At 47.2% G+C, this 22,911-nt stretch overlaps 1 protein-coding gene across 20 annotated transcripts in view; it reads left to right on the forward strand.

The window, feature by feature from the left end:
* The window catches only part of CACNA1E (calcium voltage-gated channel subunit alpha1 E), a 581,675-nt gene that overhangs the window by 38,980 nt on the left and 519,784 nt on the right, over positions 1-22,911 (forward strand). For all 20 annotated transcript variants that reach the window (XM_073216846.1, XM_073216856.1, XM_073216857.1 and 17 more), the window contains 2 exons: positions 6,503-6,584; positions 8,124-8,257. The gene's annotated coding sequence lies outside the window, so the exon portion shown is untranslated. The remainder of the gene's footprint in view (positions 1-6,502; positions 6,585-8,123; positions 8,258-22,911) is intronic.

The raw sequence follows: 22,911 nt of genomic DNA on the forward strand, positions 1-22,911 counted from the left end.
CTGTTTATGTGAGTCACAGACAGCTCAAACTTAACATATCCAAAACCAAATTCTCTGTCTTTTCTCCAATTCTGATTTCTTCAGCACTCCCTAGATCACCATTCAGTGCTCAGACTAGAAGAAACTTATCATTTTTTTCTGCTCAATGACACCTTCCCCACTGGCCCTCATTGAATCTGTCACCAACAGGAATATGTTCTGTGTCCAGGTGTATCTATATCTTGAGTCCGTCTGCTTCTCTCTCTCTTCCATGACCCCTCTCTGGCCCAAAGTACCGTCATTACTCCCTGGAACTACTACAGCAGCCTCCTGACCTCTCTTTTATCCAAACATCTGCCATGAGCAGCCATACTAAGCTTTTTCAAATACAGGGGGAGAGAACCCTGTAAATTCCCTCAGGCTTTTCCAGTGCTCTTAGGATAAAATGCTTCCTCCTCCTCCTCATGGCCTGTAAGCAAAGCTCCCCTTGGGCTGTGTGGCCTTTGCTATTGGGCTTGGGCCACGCTTAGCCACCTAGCCCTCTTTCCAATAACTCCCACCACCAGCTCCCTCCTTCAGGGTTTTCACTTACACGCTTTCTTCTGTGTGGAGCTCTCTTTTTTTTTCAGTTGAGGTATAACTGACAGACACTATCATATTAGCTTCAGGTGTACAGCATGGCGATTGGACATTTGTACATATTGTGAAATGGTCACCATAATAAGTCTAGTTATCATCTGTCACCAAGGTTAATACAATGTTATTGATGCTCTTCCCCATGGTGTTACATCCCCATGACTTCCTTATTTTATAACTGGAGGTTTCTACCTCTTGATCCCTTTCACCCATTTCCCTCCCTCCCTCCAACCCTTGTTCCCTCTGCAACCACCAATCTGTTCTCTGTAGTGATGAGTCTGTGTTTTGCTTTGTTTTGTTTTTAGATTCCACATATAAGTGAAACCATGGGGCATTTGTCTTTCCCTGTCTAATTTATTTCACTTGGCACAATACCCTCAAGGCCCATCCATGGTGTCACAAATGGCAGGACTTCATTCTTTTTTATGGCTGAGTAGTATCTTCAGCCATTCACCCATTGATAGACACTTATGGTGCTTTCATATCTTGGCCAATGTGAATAAAAGGGCAATGAACAGAGGGGTGCATCTTTTCCAATTAGTATTTTCTTTTCCTGGGATAGATAACCTGTAGTGGAATTGCTGGATCAAGGGTAGTTCTATTTTTAATTTTTTGAGGAACCTTCATACTGTTTTCCATAGTGGCTGCACCAATTTATATTCCTACCAAGAGTGCACCAGGGTTCCCTTTTCTCCACATCCTCACCAACACTTGTTATTTCTTTTCTTTTTGGTGATAGCCATTTTAACTGGTAAGGTGATATCTGTTTGTGGTTTTGATTTGCATGTCCCTGATGATGAGTGACGTTGAGAATCTTTTCATGTGCTTATTGGACCTGTGTATTTCTTCTATGGAAAAATGTCTTCAGGTCCTCTGCCCATTTTTTAAATTAGATTTTTTTTTTGTTATTGAGTTGTATGAGTTCTTTATATATTTTGAATATTAACTCCTTATCATATCTATGATTTGAAAACATCTTCTCTCATTCACTAAGTTGCCTTTTTGTTTTGTTGATGACTTCCTTGGCTATGTAGAAATTTTTAAATTTGATATAGTCTGAGCAAGGTATTTTTATAAAACTCCCTAGGCAATTCTCATATGCAGCCAGAGTTGGAACCACTGCTTCTGGAGATGAATCTGTCCGAGCTACCTGTGAGAACTTCAGCCAAATGCTATTTGAGGTGTGATAGTGGGGCAGTTCTGTGGGTTGAGACACTGTCTACAGTAAGCTGAATCTTGGCCCCAAAGATATGAGGTTCTAATCCCTGGAACCTATAAATATTACCTTACTTTGAAAAAGTATCTTTGCAGACATGATTAAATTAAGAATAGTTAAGTGGGGAGATTATCCTAGATTATTCAAGTGGGCCCTAAATGCACTCACAAGTATCCTTATAAGCGGGGGCAGAGGGAGACTATACAGACACAGAGGGGAAAGACGTAATGGAAAGATGGAACAGAGAGAAATTTGAAGATGCTAGCTTTGAGGATTGGAGGGCTATGACCATAATCTGAGGTATGCTGGCAGCCACCCAGGACTAGAAGAGGCAGGGAACAGATTCTCTCTGGAGTCTCCATGGGCAGCAGAGTCCTGGCGATACCTTGATTTTGGCCAGTGAAACTGACTTCTGATTTCTGGCCTCCAGGACAGTGAGAGAGTAAATGTGTGTTGTTTTAAGCCAGGCTGTTAATTTGTTGTAGTGACTACAGGAAACTAACACACTGCCCACTGGGGAAGGCCCTATGAGCTGTCAAGTCAGTGTTACCTTTTTTTCTGAACAAGAAAGGAAACGCTGGTGTGTATACTAGCTTTCTATTGCTGGGTAACAAATACTACAAACTTAGTCATTTAAAACAACAAAGCTATAGTTCTCACTGCTGTGCACTGTTAGTTCTCACTGTATATATTCTCACAATTTCAGTGGTCTGCCGTGTTTCCCCTGGGTCCCTTGCTCACTGTCTCACCAGCTGAATCAAGGTGGGAGCTGGAGTTGCAGTCTCATCTGAGGCCTGGGATCCTTTTCCAAGCTCACTGACTGTTGGCCGAATTCAGTTCTTTGTAGTTGTAGGACTGAGATCCCCACTTTCTTGCTGGCTATTAGCCTGGAGTCATTCTTAGTTCCCAGAGGCCACTCGCTCTTCACTGCCATGTGGCCCTCTCTACAATGTGGCTATTTGGAAGTGCATCTCTGCTGCTTCTGATCTCTCTGACTCCCCTGTCTCTGGCCCCTGGACCCTCTTTTAAAGGGGCTCACCTGATTAAGCCAGGCCCACCCACACCAAGGACAGGAATCTTGGGAGCAGCTGAGAGTTCTGCCTATGACAGCAGGGGAGGAGCACAGGCTGACTGACATTTAAGCAGGACCACAATGGTGTTCCATTGAGAATAGACTGTGGGGAGCATAAATGGAAGCAGGGTGACCAGTTAGGAGGCCATAGTAGGGCAGTGGGTGGAGAAGGTGAAAGTGTCGCATGGCCAGGGAATGCCTGAAGGTCTAGCAGGGGGTCCTGGACTTTACTTGGCAGCATAAGGGTGATACCATGATACCTACAGTGATAGCATCCTGAGTTGGCATGGGGACAAGTATAGCTTTAAATTCACAAAGCACAAATGTTCTAACCCACTTTTGCCTTATCCCGAAAAGGAGGTGCCTGTAGTAAAAGCACAATGGTCACCAGAAGGCAAGAGGCTGAGTGCAGTGAAGCAATACGTCCAGGTGTGCAGAGCATCTGCAGTCAGACATAGCAGGTGACCCATCCAGGAGCCCCCAGAGTTTGTGAGCGCTAACTTAGGCCAGCTTCTCCATTCCTCCCTTGTCACAGGCCCTCCCATTACCCCATCTTTCCTCCTGTCAAGGAAGACGTGTCACGGGACCCTGCAGAGTGCCAGGCAGCGAAGGCACTGGGCGTGGGGGCAGAAGCAGTCTGCAGAGCGGGGCAGGGATGCATCTGCGAGTATCCCTCATCCATCTCGGAGACTTGTCACGGCTCCGTGAGGCAGAGAGAAAGAGAGAGAACAAGCACCCTTGTTTGAGAACGTGGAATTCGATGTGAAAACACCTAGCCTAGTACCCAGCCCAGCAGCCCCTGATCCAGTTACATTTCCTGAGGGCTTGCTCTGTGGGATGGGCGCTGACACTCCATCTTTGCATCAGGAGTTCACAGTTTTGCTGAATGTGAGTTTTCGAATAGCCTGTGTGCAGCTAGCAAACACATGTGTGTATGTGTGTGACTCTAAAGTCAGGCAGTCTGGGTTGAGATCCTGGCTTCACTACTTAATTGCATGACGCTGTGCAAATCACTGAACCCTGCATGCCTCAGTTTCCTCATTGTTGATGGGATGATAATAACAGTACCAGCTTCGGTGAATTGGTATAAGAGTTGCATTAATGACATGAATTAACATTTGTAAAGTGTTTAGAACAGTGCCTGGAATATAGGTATGTGTGTGATACATCAAGAGTGTGGAGCTTGAAATTACAAATGATGTCTCCTCATCTTGTGTAGTGTTTCGTAGTTCTTGGAAATGCCTTGTCCTGGTGTGAACGGATCAGGAGGGTTGTCAACTCAGGGTCACACTTTTTGGGTGGATGAAGGAGAGAGGACGCCCAGGCAAGCCTTCTTGGGGGGGAAATCTGGGGTTCTCTGTCCTCAGCCTTGAGCTGGGCTGCCAACTAGCCTGTACGTGGCCTCCAAACCCCCACCCAGATCCCTGCAGCTCAGTGTTTGGGGATAGGAAGTGGGAATGAGCTTTTGAAAGGTCCTTGGGAGATTTTAGTATCTAACAAGCTATGGTATTCACTGCCAGTGTTATCTCTTCTGCCTGTGTTTCATTTTTCCTCTTGTCTGTGGAGAGCAAGTGTGCGTAAGTGTGTGAGGTGATCCTTTGTCATCCACCCGCTCTGACAGAGTTACAGTAACAACCAGTTTGGATGTGGGCTTTTGTGTCGAAGCTCATTCCATTGTCAGGTCGGTGAATAAAGCTCATTATTTGTTTCTGTGCTATTGTCAAGATACAGAAAGCTTTCCTCTTCTCTCTCTTTCCCTCTGTATGCAGTAGATATGCGGGAAACGCATGCCTTCCTGACCATTGCCTACACCCCTGAGTCAGGCAGAACTGTATTCAAGGGCCAGCAGTACTGACAAGAATTGTTCTAGGAGGTCAGAGGGAAACAGCAAGACGAGGCCTGAGCTTGGTGTGAGGAGAGCAGGAGGGCTTCTGAGAAGCAGAGGAAGCAAAGCCCCCGTCACCGCCCTCCAGTCTGCTGGAGCTGCTAAGGGGTCAGTCAAGCTGAATAATTCAGGCTCGCATCTCTAGTGGGCTCTCTCTTACTCTCCACACCCCCCGCCCCTCCTGGGAACTGAAATAGAGAGCTCAGAACAGAACTGTCTTTCTGAATCTCCCTGATTGTTTTGTTATGGCTAATGGGCTGATTTGTAGTTACATAACCTTGTCTCTGTTAGATGAAATCTCATTATTCCACTGTGTGGCGCACATCAGATCCGGGTTCACACTGAGTTACCTGAGAGGAGCTGGGAACGTACTATTTCTCATCATTTCCACCCAGCAAGAGAACTGGAGAGAAAGCTACACCCAAGGCAATTATGCCAGGTCCTCTTGGGACGTTAGGTAATCTTCCAGAGGCAGTGGAGTGGAGTGGGCCTCGCCACTCCAGTGGGCGCCCCGACCAAGATAGTGTCTTTTCCTTACTTGGCAAGTCTTGGGTAAGTCAGTCCTCTTTCAAGCCCAGAGGATTTTGAGGTGCATTTGTATGCAGTTGGGTGGTGGTGGGGAGCCATAAGCTGACTTGAGATTTTCTTCCACACAAATAAGTAAGAAAGGGAAATAGGGAGGCCTTCCTTCTGGGCTTGGTGACTGCTTTGTTTTAAGCTTTGATTTGCTTGACTGAGCTCTGACCCAAGCAAATCAGATACCAGCCTTTGACTCCAAATATGAAGGCCCTGATTCCTAGGACAGAGCAGGGCTCCAGGGGGAAGCAGAAACTTTGGTGAGATGCCAGGGCCTGGAGTTCTCCAGGGCTGTAGAGTGGGAGGTGGCAGGTGGGAGAGAGTGAGGACTCTGGGGTCAGCAGAATTGGTTGGATTCTACTCTGCCTCTTATGAGTCGAGTGATCTTGGACAAGTCACTATATCAGGCCCAGTCAGGAAGACAGAAGCCACTGTTAGTCTGTCAACAAGGGGTATCTAATTATGTAGGCAATTGAACAGCTGAAGAGACAAATGGAATGTGGAGATTGAGGACCAGTGTAGCAGGAAGCTGCCATCCCCTGAGACCCAGGAAAGAAGTGGTCTTATTAGAGTTCAGGAGCCAGGGCTGTCCACTGGGGTCTAGACCCACATTAGGGTTGCCTGGTGGCAGCTGGGACCATGGAGGGAGGGAATGTTGGGAGGAGTTGGAATAATGGTGGAGACACCATTCAAGGCTGAGAAAGAAAGGGAGAAATACCCTGGCTTCTCTCTCCCTCTCTCCCTCTCTCCCTCTCGTCTTCCGCCAGTGCCCCTATTGACTTAGCTTACTGGAAGGCAAAGAGCTTGGGAAGCAAGTCTTCATGATACAGAACAGAGCAGGGAATAGGCAGGCGGTGGACCTAAAAGCAAATGGGTGCATGGCTTGCAGTCAGTGATGCTTTGAAGAAATGGTATTGAATATTAAACACCACCTCCATCCCTGGGGTTGAGGCATGGGTGGGCCAGGAGCAGCCAGTGGACACATTCAGTTGTCTGGGAGAAGAAGGAAATGCAGTGTTTGCCCACACAGGTACCTCCTGTGGGTACACCACCTCTGCCTTCTTGGGATAAAGTCAATGATAAACTGGAAATATGACCCTATGGGCTTCCATTCCACTGCTTTGTTTCTTTCTTTTAGAAGCTGCCTACCTCTGCTAAGAAGATTTACCAGGAAAAACCCAGCTATGCCTGAGTGACTTCAGAAAAGGATTTGAGGGAAGGTGAGAAGCTGATATCTGATGCTGTGTGGTTGACAGCATGTCCAACAACCTGCTGTCCAGCTTCCCATCCCCACTGGTGGTCAGGAAACCTTGGGCCACCTTCATCTCCTCCTCCCTCCTCTCTACTGGCTTGCCTCCACCCCACTTCTGTCAGTCCAGTTCCCAGGAGGAAAGAGATGGTTTGACTGAAGGAAGTTTAATGAGGTTAATTTATGAATTATTTTTATGTGTGCACAGGGTTCAGGGAATCTATATGGCATGATATCATATTAGGGACGAGCAAGAGTTGGAAGCTGTTACCACCCACAGGCCCTCAGAGCCAAGGGAAGGGGGCCATCCTGATGGAGCCCCTGGGGAGCAAGAGCTTGGGAGGGGGGTCACCCCTCAGAGGTGATAGTTACAGAGAAATACAACTGCTCCGCATTCTGGCAAGACCTGGAAGGAGTGGAGGAACAAATACCCATATGCATCCCTCCCAGCCCTCCCATCTCCAGCTGGAGCCTTGCATTGGCTGATCTGGACACTGGAGGGCAAGGGCTCTCTGTGTAGTTGCCCATGAAGGGCAGCCTTTGAGGTCAGAATAGGTAGAGAGAGTGGGAAGGGATCTGGGGGGACAAATGGAGAATAATCATCGTAGTCCACGCTCTTTGTCATACTTCTTGTCCTTTATTTAGTGAAGAAACTTGTATCTCCAACAGAGGGGAAATCCAAAGTCCCATGAACCCCTCATCATCACAGGGGACCTGGTTTCAGTGTTGCTCCAATCTGGAGCCTAATTTGTAATGTTAGCCATTGGTCTTCATATAGGGCAGTAGAAAAAAAAAGTAGGGGGGAAAATTGTAGAGTTTTTCTTCTCTCACCTCTTCATACTCCCTGCCAGCACCTTGACTGTTGGGCACCTGGTGGCCAGTCCAAACCTTCATTCCCACAGGGTCCATGACCTTAGTGGTCCCAGTGTTACTGGGTAGCCAGTTTCACTTTGACACTGATTGTTGGACATGCAGGCACTGAGAGATGACCCACCGCATCCTCTTGATTGTAGTCTTAGTCCTCTTTGCCCCCATTGTGTAGTGGCAGCCAACTTCCTCTTGGTTTAATTAACTGATTAATTAATCACCTCTTTTTTGGTTGTTCACCTAGCAGCATGAAGAGCCCCAAATGGCTGAGGGTGGGCTCAGCTTCCACTTGGCCTGTGTTTCTGCTCAAAATCTTCAAATGCACTCTCTTTGTTTGAGTTCCTCCAGAAGCCAACCTTGGGACTAGGACCTGGTACAGTTGGTTTATTTGGGAGTGATCCCAGCAAATATGAGTGACAGTGTGGGGATGTGAGGCAAGGAAGGGAGAAAAGCCAATAAAAAGTGAATTGATGATCCAATTACTATGGGCAGCTGGGCTTGGTCCTGCTGGACATTCTGAGGAATCTTGTAGGATCATATTTCAGAATCATCCCATCAGGGAACAGGGAGGCTGGGGCTTTGGCTCCTGGCCTCCATCAGTAGAGCGCTTCTGCCTAGAGAGTAATGTTTCCTTGACTTCCAGGTGCTTGTGGTGGAGCAAGTTGCCGCATGATGGAGAAAGCCTGCTGGCAGAGCAGAGGAGAGGCCCGGCGCTTGAAGCTTGCAGCCTGCGGGGACCTGCCTGCTGTGCTTGCAGGGGAACTCAGGTGGGCCAGGGTAAGTGGAGCATGGCCTGCACCATGTGTGTCATCTTTACTGAGCCCAGAGGAAGTGAAAACATCCCTAAAGTAGGTTATTAGGTAGCAAGAGGAATCGTTCTTAATTTTGCTTTTTGGTGCTGGGACTTGGGTTATCTGACTTTAGGGGAAATAATACCATACATGGGCCACCGTACTTCATCCTGCAGGACAGCATCCCAACCTTACAGGGTGTGGGCCCTCAGCTAGTGCCATGGACGTTCCTCCTGAAGCTGTGGCCTGATGAATGCAGCCACTGCCCAGGCCTCAGTGAGGTAGGGAAGAAGTGAGGGGATGGGAGGTTGGAAAGAAATACCCTGTCATCCCTCCCTCCTCTGTTTCTTCCTTCTCCAGTCTCTGTCTGGTGACTTTCATTGGCTGGACTCAACTGGAAGCCAAGGGAAAGGTTGCCTGGATAATGCAGTCCACTGGGGTCAGTCTTCTGGGGAACAGCATAGGGCCAAGAGAGCCAGAGGATGGGGGAAGGGGCAGCAATGAGATTCGGCAGCATGCAGTCTGAGTGGCTGCCTCCAGAGGCCTCCTGCTGCCTAGCTATTCCCACAGTTATGACTGCTCCAGCCTATTTATCCCATCCTGGTCTATTGGGACCCCCTCCTAAGGCATCTGCCTGTCTCCATCCACCATTCCCAATGCCTGTGACAGACTGAGTGCTATTGCTCCTGATTCAGAAAACTCCAGTGTTCCCTACTGAACATGGCCAGGGCAAGGCATGTTAGGGATAAAAAGGATCATTCAGAGACTTCACATCTTATTTCTAGTAGGTATTTCTTAATAGATATTAAGAGGGTAGATGGATAATTTCACCATAAAAGAGGTGTGGTTAAAAAAAAAGAGGTGTGGTTAAAACGATGTGTAGATTTGGATTCTTAAATGCCTTAGCATCATATTCAAGGCTTTTTACAGTCCAAATTTTCCTTCCAGACTTGTTTTCTGAGGCTTGTGTTCTACTGCATTCTCCCATATGCCGTGGGTCCAAGTGCTGCTGATTGCCTGGCACTCAGGATTGCATGCCTCTGTCCTGCAGTTCTTTCAGCTGAGAAAGCTCCTACCCCACCAGCCCTAGCAGTCCCTCACAGCCAGCTGATCAGAGCACCAGCCTTCCAGGGCCCCCTACTTGAGTGTGGTCCTTAGGCCAGCAGCATGCACCATCTGGGAGCTTGTAAGAAATGTGACTCTCAGGCTCACCTACACCTAGAATCAGAATCTGCTCCTGAACCAGATCCCCAGGTAATTCCTGTGCACTTGAAAGTCTGAGAAGTGGGGGATGTTTTGTGAGCTACCTAAGAGGGGCCTGTAGCTTGAGCAGGGCAGCTCAGTCTCCCCAGAATAAAGTGCAGGGACTCAGTTTTCAGTTAGTGGTAAACTGCTTATGATCTTAGTTCTTCAGCTCTGAGGATGAGGGGGGCTACGAGGATAGTTAGAATGGGCTTTTGCATGAAAGAGCAGCAGGTTCAAATTTCAGCTCACCTGCTTATTAGCTTAGCTAAAATTGAGCTTATTAGCTCAATTTTCCAAAATGTAATGTGTTAATGACATCACAACATTGGTGTAAGGATCAAATGAGACCAGATGTATACATCATTTAATAAATGTTTTCTGGACTTATTTTGCCAACATTGAAGCAAAGTCATTGGGCAAGAAACCAGAAGCCCTTGTGTGGGAAGGTGTTGGCCATTTAGCCCTTGATGGGAGGGGCAGGCCTTTGGTGACATGGCAGGATCCGAAGGGCCTCTGAATGGCAAACGAGAACAGACAAAGGTGCATCCAAGAACAGTTTAGTCAACCTGCTGAACAGACTGTCTCCCAATAGAACAATGTCTGCAGGCACTGTCTGGAAGCTAGAAGGATTCTGGGCTTCCTGAGGTAGGGTTGTGAGGATTGGTGACCCACCTTGAGGTATGAAGTCAGCTATGGACTAAAAGCGGGTCTGACACTGTCCTCCTGGACAAATGCTACCATCTAACAGCTAACACTTACAAAACTCTCGTTTCCATCAGCTCTTTTAATTTAGGATAGTGTGCTTGTTCGAGTCTCCCATGACTGCCCACTTCTACTGATTCACATAGGAAAAATGACCTAGTGTTGGGTCAAACACCAACCTGAAATGTGTCTACCCAGACTTTGACACTTTGAGTAGGAAATAGAAGGACTTGCGGACTCATGAGGTGTTTTCATCTCTTCTTCTTGTTGATGGTTATGACTTTGGAAGAGGGAGGAAGCCGTGGGATATGAGCAGCTGGCACTTGGGGCGGGTTGTTAACTACGGAATCAGTGGACTTAACACATTAGAGTGATGGGTTGCTGGCAGGAATGGAATGAAAACTCAGGAACTGTGGGGTGTGAGCCTGGATGCTTGCCAAACCCATCTTGAAGACGTTAAAGGGGCATTTGAGACTGTGGAGAAAAATGTCCAGATAAGAAAAAGAAGGCTCAATACAGTCAATGGCATGTGGAGCAACTAGGAGCAACTGACTAATTTTCAAGTGAAAACAATAAGGAAGGGGTCAGGAACATGACTGTTGACTCTAGACCCAACTGCACAAGGGGCAGGCCACAAACAATTTGAACTTGAATGTTAATGCAAGAAGGTAAATACATGTGCAGATTTCTTTTTTCCCACACAGAGGTGTATGTCAAACTGAGGACTGTCACTATTGCTGAGCGGGTACAGCCCAGTGGATATGCTATATATGCTGTTCCGAAGAGGCAGCATTACACAGTGGGTGAGGCTTGGCTTCAGGAGTTTAGATCCTGGCCCTACCACTTACTTTCTGTGCGAACTTTGGTTGAAGTCTCCAACTTTTCCTATTGGTAATTTTCTCATCTGCGAAGCAAGAATAATAAGTTTATCTCATAAACTTATTCAGAGGATTCAGTGAAATTATGTGAACAAAGGATATTGTTTGACACATAATAAATATGCTATTATTATCATTGGAGCCTTTTCTGTCCTGGTAACCTAAGGTGGCCCTTCCACCTATTCACTCCAGGCCACCACCCTGGCTTGACCAAGCTTTCCAGAGACATAAGTAAGTCAAAACTTCCCTAAAGCCATACAAAACATCACATGGGTGGAGAAGGAGCTGCCTAGACCAGAGACTGAAGGGAGCTGACAGTGAAGTAGAAGGAAAACGAGGGGCAAGTGGCATCTTGAAAGCCCAGGGAGGATAGATTTGATGAGTGAGGAGTGATGCAGGCTAGAGAGAGGGGAGGTGGGCTGCCAGGAGAGCAGACAGGCACCTTGGTACCTGGGAGGTATGGCGTGATGGGAGGGGCTGGCCTGGGGCTGTGAGGTCTTGGAGAAGTCCACTGACCTCTGTCTTGGTCTTCCTAATTGTTATGGTTACATAATTTATTCCTTTAAATTTCTTTTAGCTTTAAATGATTATATGATTTTAAAGATTGACTTTGAAGTGTAAATTCCGTCTCTATTCCACAAGCATTTATTGAGCACCCAGAAAACACAAGATTCGTACTGTGTTCAGGGCACCTTGGGGAGGACCCACCAGGTCTGCAATCCTGGTTTGTCACCCACTATAGTTTGATCTTGGATGAATCATTCACTTTTCTTGATCCTCAGTTTCCCTGTGTGTTCTAATGGTTATTGAGCACTGACGGCCTGTCCAGGTAAAAGGTACTTTGAATTAGATGATCTCATTGAGTATTTATGACCCTGTGAAGAGTTTACAGATGAGGAATAGGACTTAGAGAAGCTGTGTAATTTCCTCACGGTCCCATGTCTGTGAGTCATGGAGCTGGAGCCCTTTGACCTCTCCATGTTGGTTTGCCACCTTGTCTATCAGCAGAAGAGAGACCACCAGGGCTGTGTGTGTCTACCATAGAGCACACCTAGTGACTTACATTCACCTCTCCCTCCTGCTAGGTGTCAGATTCTTAAACACAGGAGCTAATTCTGAATTACCTTTTTGAATTCCTAGAGTCTAATAGAACATCTGGTACATACAAGGACTCAAGAGATGGTGAACCAGGGATTAGCACAGGATCTGGGGATTCGTGGATTGAAAAATAGAAAATAGAGTGCTTGGCCTGGAGGATCCACAATCTAATAGTGACAGGACAAACAACTGTATAATAGCAGTGTAATGAGATATGTTCATGGAGGTATGTTTAATGTGCACATTTTTTTTTATTTACTGAGTTTATCTTAGTGAATACATTTCTAAATTTAAAAATTAAGGTTGGTTTTTATAATGGAATATTTCAAGCATATAAACATAGAGAATTTGATTATGAACATCTGTGTATCTATCACCTAAATTTATCAAATCTTAACATTTATTATGTTGTCTCAAATAAAAACCCACACATGCCCAAATGCACTGCCCATCAGTTGAAAGAATCTGAATATTCCTTCAGATCTCATTCTCCTGTTAATGTGAATTTGGGTTTATTATCCCCATGTTTGTTCTTATATATGATAGCTATGCATATATGGGTCCAGCAACAATACCTAATATAATATTTTATGTTTTAAAACTTTTGTAATTGTTTTCATAACATATATATTAATCCTTAACTTCCCTGTTTTGCTCGAAATTATTGTTTGAGATTTATCCATGTTGCTTTACTATAGCTCCAGTTCATTCATTTTAACTCATTAGTATTTCATACCATGTTTTTTTTTAGTGTTTTAATAACAAAGTAAAAAATAATATGTGCTGTATTAAGTCGGCTCATGCAGAAGCATGTAAAGAAAAGTTAGCCTCCCCCCACCCTGTTCTGTCTCCCAAGGTAACCCATGATAATTATTTGGTGAGTGTCCCACAACTGTCTCTTGGCTCTAATGAGCATATATGCAGTTTAGATAAATTCTTTCCTCCCTTCCTCCCACCCTCTGTGCTTCCCTTTCTTTCTTCCTTAGTTGCTTACTGTTAGCAATGTGGGGTACCACTAAACACATTACTCTGAGACGTGTTTTGTTCCCCTTAACCTGCGCACATTATTGTGCACAGAATGAATGGGTTACTTGCCTTTTGTCTTCTGTGTTGCAAAAGTAAGAGGTGAGGTCAGGTCCTATGCCCCTCACCAGAGAGATGTCTTCTCTGCCCCTAAACTTGCCCTCCCAGGAGAGGCAGCTGGGAAGTAGGTGACATGCTCTGCCAGGCCATGTGGGAGCAGCGGGCTTTGGAGCAGAAAGGGCCTCAACAGTCACCTGGAAAAACAGTGCCCCACAGTCCTGGGTGTGTTCAACTTGGAGTTAGGCTACAAGCATTAAAAAAAACAATTGCAAGTGACAGGAGCTTTAGAATTTATTGTTCAAAGTCATCCCTGAGGCGACATTCTTTCTCAGGTACCCCTGGGTCATCCATGGGCTGAGTTATAGATCACATGCATCTAAGAGCATGAGCTCAACTGCCTCCCACGTCACCTTTGTATTATTTAGGATGCAGGTTTTGCTACTTTCACTAAGATGTGAAGCTGGAGCTGCTACAAGATTTCAGAAATCTTGTCGAACTTGTTGTTGAAAAAAGCCATCATTAAAAATTAAATCATATGAAACTTAAAAGGGAATAAGCTACAGTAAAAACAAAGGTAATGAATACTCAAAACTCACCACTTCCTGATTATTTTACTACATCTTACTATCTCCTGTGCTCTTATGGTGACTCAGATCTACTGCGTGTGCATGGTGGCGCTGCTCTGTATGGTGAGTTACCGCAGTCCTGCTGTTCTGGCCATCCAAGGTCCTTTTGTCTTGCTGCTCTGGATCTCAACACCTGCATTGCATCCTGGGTCCGAGGAGGTTTGTCTGCACTCTAACACCCTGCCTGTACCCCAGGCAGAGGAAAGAGGGGAAAGAGGAGGGGAAGGTTCATGCCCTCCCTTTTCAATGCATGGCCTTGAATTTGTGTAGGTCACTTCTGCCGACATCCCACTGCACACACTTGGTGCAAAGGAGCCTGGTAATATGGCCTTCATCTGGACTGCCATGTGCCCAGCCAAAACTTGGTTACTCTAGAAGGAGAGAATGGATACTGGGGCACAGCTGGCACTCTGTTAAAACATTTCAAGGTTTCTTCACAGCTAGCTGTAGGCCACCAAACATTCTACCTTTCCTTCACCGCACCACTTTGGGTGGCTGGTTACAGGGCTTCAGGAAAGGCTCTTGCCACTGTTCACAGCTGGTGTAGATGTGGCACCATTCAGCCAATCTCAATCCTCAGTCTCCAGGCAGTGAGAGGGGACTCAGGCACATAAGCCAGGACATTCTCTTCTAGCAAGGGCCTCAAAGCATCACCAGGTGAACACTGGTGCAGGAAGCCCCTCTATGCAGCACAGAGCTGGCTCTGGGTGGGTAGGGGACAATGATTCTAGGAAAAGTTAGTACCTGTTTCAAGGAGCTTCTAGTCCAGAAGAGACACTTACCTGGAAGATCATAGCACAGGCAGGAACTGGTAAGAGCCAGGTAGTTTCTCTCTAATTTTAAAATCTGGGCAGAGAACCAGTCTCTGTGAGCCACCAACTCATTGTTGCACTAAGCTCTTGTATGTAGCTTTTACAGTTATAATCAAATAAAACTTACAACAAAGTTAGGTTGACATTAGTTAAAGATCTTTGTAATTGTTGCGCTATTGGTAATTAGAGAGAAATGGTAAACAATTCACAGAAATAACTATAATTAGCATTGTTTTTACATAGGCAAACCAAGTTTTTAATTTCCCCTATTACTCTGTAGTTCATCGGTTGCCACTCTTGGCTCCGGCCATAACTAGTGTAGGATGCACCAGCTCAGTCCCGGCTCTGGCCTGTGCTGAGATGGCCTCTCCTGCACTTGCCCACCAAGCCCCCTTCATACCAGGCAGTGGCTTGGCAGAGCGGAAAAGTGCTTGGGCTCTGGAGTCCGCACGGCATCATGACTCACTCCACGACTTAAGCTGGGTGACCCTTAGGACCTGTGTAATCTTTCCTTTCTTCTGAGTTGCCTAGTCCCGATTCCTGAGATGTGCCTTGGACATAATTAATAACACACATCAGTCACGAGGAGCTCATTTAGCCATTTATTCAACAAAGAATTTGAGCGTCCGCTGTTAACCAGATGCGGCTCTGGGTGCTGAGAATTAGTAGTAAACCCAACAAAGTCCTGTCACGTGGTTCCGGCTTCAGAGGAGGGAGATGCAGCTAACCAACACCGAGATTTATCAGGTGGTGATCGGTTTGATGGAGAAAGCCAGGCATAGTGAGGCATGACTTGCTCTTCTAGCTGTCAGATAAACTCCGTGAAACTGCGCTAACCACTCCCAGATCTCAGGAGCATGCTTATTTTTTGTTCATGCTACATGCCCACTGTGGGACTGCAGGGGGTTCTACCCCACACCTCTATCACTTTGGGACCCAGGCTGACTGTCATTTTCTGGACTGGTCCTGGTCATTGAAGCAGGTGGAAGGGGGATCACAATGACTTATGTCTTGAGGTGTCAGTGGCCAAAGCACGTTGCATATCGTACCTGACTTCAAGGGCAGGGAATGTGTGGCCCTACCTTAGGCCTGGAAGGACAGACCCAGAATACTGGTATGCTGACTAATCTCTGTTTGCCGGGATCTATTCTCTGTCCCTCTTTGCTCTGCTGTGTCCTTGAGCCTGAACTCCATGGACTATATCACCAGGGTTCCCTTACCCAATGGCTCCCACTTGGATTGGCCAAAAGAATGCACAGCAGGAGACCCCAGAGTGGGAAAAAGGTGGGTACTTGTCCCTCCTGTCACCTGCTTGGCCACAGTTCCGTGGCAGCTGCTTTCCGGCAGCCACGCCTCCACCACGCGCTCTCATGGCCATAGCTCCAGTTCTCAGATGGGCTCTAGTACCACCACTGCCTTGCTTTGAATTCTGGGGAAGAGAAGGGAAGAAGGGAGACAGAGGGAGGCAGGGGTGGAGGGAGGAAGGGAAGGGAGAGAGGAGAGAGGCCCAGGACAGGAGTAATGGCACAGTAAGTACAAAAGCAGCAGCCCTGGGGAAATGAGCTGTTCCTTCCCTGGCATCTCAGAAATGGTTTGGCTTAGCCCCTTAATTTTAGAAAAGGGAAACTGAGGCCATGAAGCAAATGACTCACCTAGGATTGTAGAACTGGTGGTGTGGTCGAGTGGGTCGGCATCATCTCCTTGCGTCTCTCAGTTCAGAGATATGCTATGATATCCTAGAGACTTTGGAGACAGGAATAGCCATCTCCGTCCCCAGGCAGGTGTCTTCTGCTCCATCAGTGACACCTGGAGCTGCTTTAAAAGACAAGCTTCTAGTTCCACAAATGGGGGAAGAAAGTCTAGAACTGCAAATGCTGGGGAGAGAACTCTGACGGTGCATCCCCACTGAGGGATGGATGATGGTGGTCCCGTAGGGATGGGCAGGGAGGGTAGAGAGCCCAGTGTCTGGCTGGGAAGGGGGTCACGGAAGGGCTAGAAAGAAAGGCTGGAGGTGTGGAATTCAAACCGGAATTAGGCAGGTGAGAGGGAGGGAGACAAACCTGGCTATCTAACTAGCACGCATGAATGGACCTGTCTCCTGATGGAGCCGTATGACCGAGCACACTTGAGAAGGCAGGAGAAAGGGAGGGAGGCCCTGTTCTCATGTGATGAGTTGACAGGGTGAGCTGTGAATCCGGATCCCACTCCTGTTCAGGAACAGATGGCCTGCCACGGAAGGCCTGGGTTAGTGGAGTTCAAGGGGCTTTGCCAGACTCCGTCTCACCTAGCTCTTTATAACAGTGCTAATTCCCAAATCCAATCATTTCTACAAAGAGCCTGGCAGCCTGACCTTACCTCCCTTCTGAGAGAAGGTTTAATCGCAAAGCACTGAAACAGGTCTCGTTGCTAAGCCTTCATTATCTCCACAACTTATACTACAGGACTCCTACTAATATACTGTGAAGCATTGTCGTAGTTAAAACTAAACGACTCATGTCAAATAAAATGAGCAGAGGACATTGGTTAGCGAGACCTCTGGCTTGAGATTGTGTGCTTGTTTACTTGTTGATTGGCCAGGTTCAATAACCTACAGCAGCCTTTTCTTCTCATCAATATGAATTACTGATGCTTCAGCCTTGATCTGCTGGGGAGCCCCAGCCTGGGAGATGGGATACCTGACAATCGGTCCCTCTGTGCCATTTTGTAAGGCTGTTGAGCCACCCTGTGTGGAGTTTCTCCTGGAGCACAGGGAACATGGTCTTCATTATCCCCTTCTTGTGGATACTACAAGCTGCTGTAAAGTGGGGCCATCTGCAAAGCTACTAGGTGTGCCCGCCACTCCCCAAGAAGAGTGTGGTCCAAAGATAGGCCTGCTAGGTCTAGGGGTCTACAGGGCTTTGAAGGCCAGTGTATCAGTCAGGGTTCTACCCAGGAAACAGAACCAGTAGAGGGAAGAGAGAGAAACAGGCAGATGGACAGACTGGGAAAGGAGCTCTGGGCTGCATTCTGAAGAGCTCCATAGAGGAGTTTGGGCCTAACTGTAGATGATGGGGACAACATGACCCCCATTGCATTTACATGGGCCCCCTCTGGAGCTGTGGGGAGGACGGGATTAATGAGGGCAAGACTAGGGAGAGGAAGGTCCATTAAAGGCTAGCAAACCTGAAGGTCAGGACCAGGGCAGTTATTCAAGGATTGGAAAGAGGCCTCCAGAAATACTTGGGAGGTGTAGTCCCCAGAGCTGGGTGGTTAGTTGGTCTTGTGGGCCTGTAAGGAGAGGCAAGAGGTAGAAGATGGAGCTGTTGTTCCAGATGGAAAACGCGGGGAGGCTGAGGTTTATAGGGGGAAGGTGATGAGCTCAGGTGGGGACACACTGAGTTTAAGGTGTCTGAAGGACACATGGCTGCCAGCTTGACTTGTGGATGTAGGGCTCAAGGAAGAGGTCTGGGTGGGTATTTGGGATATTAGATATTTGGGATCCATTAGAAATAGGTAGCAGTACAAAGCATGGAGTAGGTAAGATCACTCAGAAACAGCCCCAGGAGACAGACAGAGTGTCTGATTCACAGATGAGAAAACAAAGGCTCGGATAGATTGGGTAACTTATGCAAATTTACACAGCCAGCCCCACGCTCTGGTTTTGGTGTCCTTCCTCAGAGCACCCACTGTGGCGTCCATCACAATGTGTGTCTACTACCATTTACCTGCCTGCCTCCCCTTTCTGACTCTGAGCTCCTGAGCACCCAGTTGCTTCACGGCAGGTGGGTGCCATTCATGTGACTAGTTGATGGCCCCATCTCTGTGTAGGTGGACAATATGGGAGCCTATTGCTGGGAAAGCATATCTCCACCTGTTAGCTGATGGTTGAATATCTACAATTTGGAATTTATTCTTTTGGCTTAAGGCTCCTATTTTGTGAAAAAAGGCAGATACCAGTGGGAAGTGCACTTGCCACATGTTGTCATTTTCGCCTACCTACTTGTGTCTCCTACTAGGTTGTCACTTTCTACAGAGATGCAGTCCTTTTCTGGAAGGGAGGGGACTCACATTCAGGGAGGCCACGCAGGCCTGGGGTGGCAGGGTGGGGCGAGCACGTGCCTTTGAGTTCCAGCTGGGTCTTTCCGCCTTTGTGTGATGCATGGAGGGATGGCTTTGTTTGGATGGGTGAGGGACAGCACCTGTGGGACTGGATGCCTGGGGCCAGGACGGTTGGCATCCTTGGGAAGGAGCTCTCAGCAAGGAGGGGTGGGCCCCAGGGAAAGGGTCTGGGCCATTCTTGGCATAGCAGGCAGGGTGTGCCCTGGAGTTCTCCCTTACACCAAGACAGGTTCCTGGCCCGGTGACTACCCTACCCTCCTACCGCCAGTGCTGTTCAGAAAATAAACCAGGCTGTCATTAACCAGTTAACGTAATTTAGAACCGGCATGAAAAAGAAGGAATGGAAAGGTGGACAAGGGAAAGAGTTCACCCAGGATTGAAACAGTACAGCCTCCAGCCAGCTCTCCCTGAGGCTGTACTGGCATCCAGGTTATCTTGAACCATGGACTGCCGCTAAAATTTTGGTAGCTAAGGAGCTTCGTGTGCACAGGGTGGCTCTGACCTGACCACAGTGGTCAGTGTGCCCTGCTCTGCACAGAGTGTTTGGGGAGATGTTTGCTACAATCCAGTGCACTTTGCACAAAGCCAAGAGATGTGTACGGGATCCTAGAATGTTAGTTGCTATAGCAACATCTGCCTTTATTATCACCTAAATCCATTCACTGTATAAATATAGTAACTATTTGACTTCCCCACCCCCTAGTCCACTAGGTAGGATGTTTTAAAAATTGTGAGAATCAAGAGTCAAGACCAACAAACTCCATGTCATGAATGTGTGTAGAAGGGACGTTTCTAGAGGAGGAGAGCCCAAGGACATTTGTGGGGGAGGTAGATTTTCACAGGTTGCAAGTTAGTGGAGTGACTGCTCCTTACAACCTAATTTAGGAAGAGTGAATTCCTAGCAGTAATGGGATGATTTTCCACATGGCAAGTTGAAAGAAGGGGAAAGAAGCAGGAAAGGTGCAGAAGAGGGAAACAGTATAGTGGAAAGAACTCTTATTTGTAATCAGACAGACCTTGGGCTCAAATCTTGGCATCACTGCTTACTCCCTGAGTAACACTGGGTCATTTAATCCTCTAAGCCTCAGTTTCCTCATCTATAAAATGGTAAAACCATATCCCACAGCCTGTTTCAGCAACTTGGGCTCCTTATATGAGGCCTGAAGATCCCATTTCTAACACTGGGCCAGAGCGTGTTTACCAGCAGTAGTTTATTTCCTACACAACAACTCAGTCCTCTGCAGGGGACCCTGAGAAGGGGCAGGCCCAGCAGGGCTTGGTGTGGCCGATCCTTGTGCCAGTCTGGGCTAGGGGGCCTGGCCAGCCAGACAGGCTGGGCAGAGCAAGGCAGGGCAAGGTAGGGAGCGGGAAGGAGAAGGCTCCTGACAACAGATTTTCCATGGTTTTTTTCCTCTGAAGATCCAGTTTCCATATGCAAAGCTACTCACCAGGATTGGATGGGGGCGGAGAAGGAAGCCACGGGCAGGAGTCCAGCATCCAGCAGCTGTTTTTGGAGAACCTGCTCGGAGCCAGCCTCTGTGCTGGGAACTAGGATGTGAGGAGGGACAGACACACCAGGGCCAAAGGGATCGCTGCCACAGAGAGGACAGAAACTTTCTCTCACTCTTGTCTGAGCTCCCAGCATTCTTGCTCCCTGCGAGGAACTGATTTTTTCCTGGCAATCCAAGTAACAAAAATAGAGTGCACCTGCCACTTGCCAGGCCCTGTGCTAAGTGCTTTACATATATTAATTCATTTAATCCTCACAGTAATTCCATAATGTAGGAACTGGCATTGTCCCATTTCTCAGATGAGTAAACTGAGGCCCAGAGCGTGACATGCACAGGAGTACTGGATCCAACCTGAGAGTGTATTTATCTGTAATTCTCATGGGAGGATGCACACGAAGCACGGAGTCTGCACCTGGCTGCAGTAAGTGCTCAGTAAATGCTGTGATGGTTATTCTCTGGCAGAAACTTCTCAGGCCTGAGAAATTCAACTTTTTTTTCTTTTTGGAAATGGCTCTCATTGCCCCCAGAATATTGGCTTGGGAGAACCTCTTCCCTCTGTGACCAGAAGTCTACAAACAAGTAAATCTTGTTAGGAGGGAAGGGGGTGGGGACAGGAAAGGAGCCAGGCCGGGGTACTAGGGCTGTGCAGCCATTGCCCTGATTATAGTCAGGACTGGGTTCCAATCCTGCCTCAGGCATTACTAGCTTCCCATCCTTAGGCAAGTCACATAAATGTTCTGAGCACCACTTGTAGTGCCCTTGTGAGGATTCAGTGATGTAAGTTGTGGGAGGCTCATAGCATGATGCCTGGTACTTAGGAAGAGCTTGGTAAATGTAGCCCCAGTGACCTTGAGAACAGCGATGCTGATGGTAGGTATGGCGATCATGAAATGATGATTTGAACTCTTCTTGCTCCCATTTTCTTGTTCTCTTTGGCCCTAATCAGGTTCCTGAAGGTAGGAGTGAAGAGTTGTGAGCTTTGTATAGGCTCTGAGAAGTCCTGCAGTAAAAGCATCTTAGTTTTGTCAAACCTGTATTTCCTAATTTATTTGTGCACAGAGGCCCCTGAGCTAGGGGACAGAGTCCTCTATCCCCAGGACACTGTTGCCCTACCCTGTTACTGAGCTGGGCCTCCCATGGTGCCATGGTGGGGGTACGGCAATGATGTTGGCCATTCCTCCCACCCTGGAGGGTTGTGGTGGTCTCTGAGGAGATGTTAGTAGTGGAATGGCCAATTACCCTGCTTTGCCTGAGACATCCTAGGTGTTAGCTGTGAAAATCCTGCATCTTGGAAACCTCTTAAGCCTGAGCAAAGAGATTGGCTGGCTGGACACCTTAGTTCGCCCTTTTCTGTCCCTCTTTCATCCTCTCATCTTGTAGGAGGTGCAAATGTCATAAGTGGGAATACAGAGGAGAATATAAATAAACTGATAATTCATAATATGATAATTTTGGATCCAGATTAAAGCCCAAATATGATAATAACTGGAAATACAAATAAGAATGGAAATTCCATTAATAAGAAAAAGGCTTCTATGATCCCCCAAGTCACCTCATTCTCCAATACTATGGCCTCAAGCTATTCCTCCCCCAACTTAACAGTCAAACCAGGAGCTCCTTTCTTGTGCTGAGAACTAGGCTGACTTGCTGAGCCTGGCAGGGGAGGGAAGAAGGGATCCTAGTGGATGTGTTCCAGGAAGGTGACCCTGCCTGGCCGGGGAGAAAATGCTGAGATGATTGCAAGCGGGAGGGACACAAGATCCTGGTCCTGGCTGGCTAGACACTGTGATGGGACACAAGGTTCTGATGGGGAACTGTTTGCTATGTCAACAAGGCATGAACCAAAGACCTCAATGTCCCAGCCCATTTCCCCCCAAATATGAGCTTTACCCTCCTTGTAGGTATCATGGGGACATCTAAAATTAGGAGTATTAGAAGCATCTACTTAAGCCTTCTCTCTCACCTGTGGAGTGACTCACTCACCTCATGTCCCTTCAAATCTTCCTTCACTCAATGTGCTTTGTTAAAATTGTGATCAAGTTTCAATACATCTTTACAACTTGTTTTAGACTGTCTTTTGATTATCTACTGCTGCATAAAAAGCCACCCCAAGACTTATTAAGCCCACAGACACTATGGATCAGGAATTCTAACAGAGCACACTGGGGCTGGCTTGTCTGTTTCAGAATGTCTAGAGCCTCCTCTGGGAAGACTTGAACAACTGGGAGAGACTTGGAAGAGCAGAACAGGGAGAACAAGCTTTTATGTCTCTTCTTACAAGGGCATTGATCCATCATCACGATCTGATTACCTCCCCAGGGCCCACCTCCTAATACTGTCACATGGGGGGTTAGGATTTCAATATATGAATTTTGGGGGTACACAAACATTCAGTCCCTTACATATGGTGGCTTAGAGCCCCAAGAACAAATGTTTCAGCCAACAAGGCAAAAGCTGAATGGGCCTTTATGACTAGCTTCCATAATACTCTGTGTTGAAGGGGTCATAAACCCACTTGTATTCAAGGGGAGGGAATATACACTCCGCATTTCAATGGGAAGAGAATCAGTGCATCTGTCTGATGACC

This window comes from Manis javanica, chromosome 11 (assembly GCF_040802235.1).
Source record: "Manis javanica isolate MJ-LG chromosome 11, MJ_LKY, whole genome shotgun sequence".
Taxonomy (NCBI): Eukaryota; Metazoa; Chordata; class Mammalia; order Pholidota; family Manidae; genus Manis; species Manis javanica.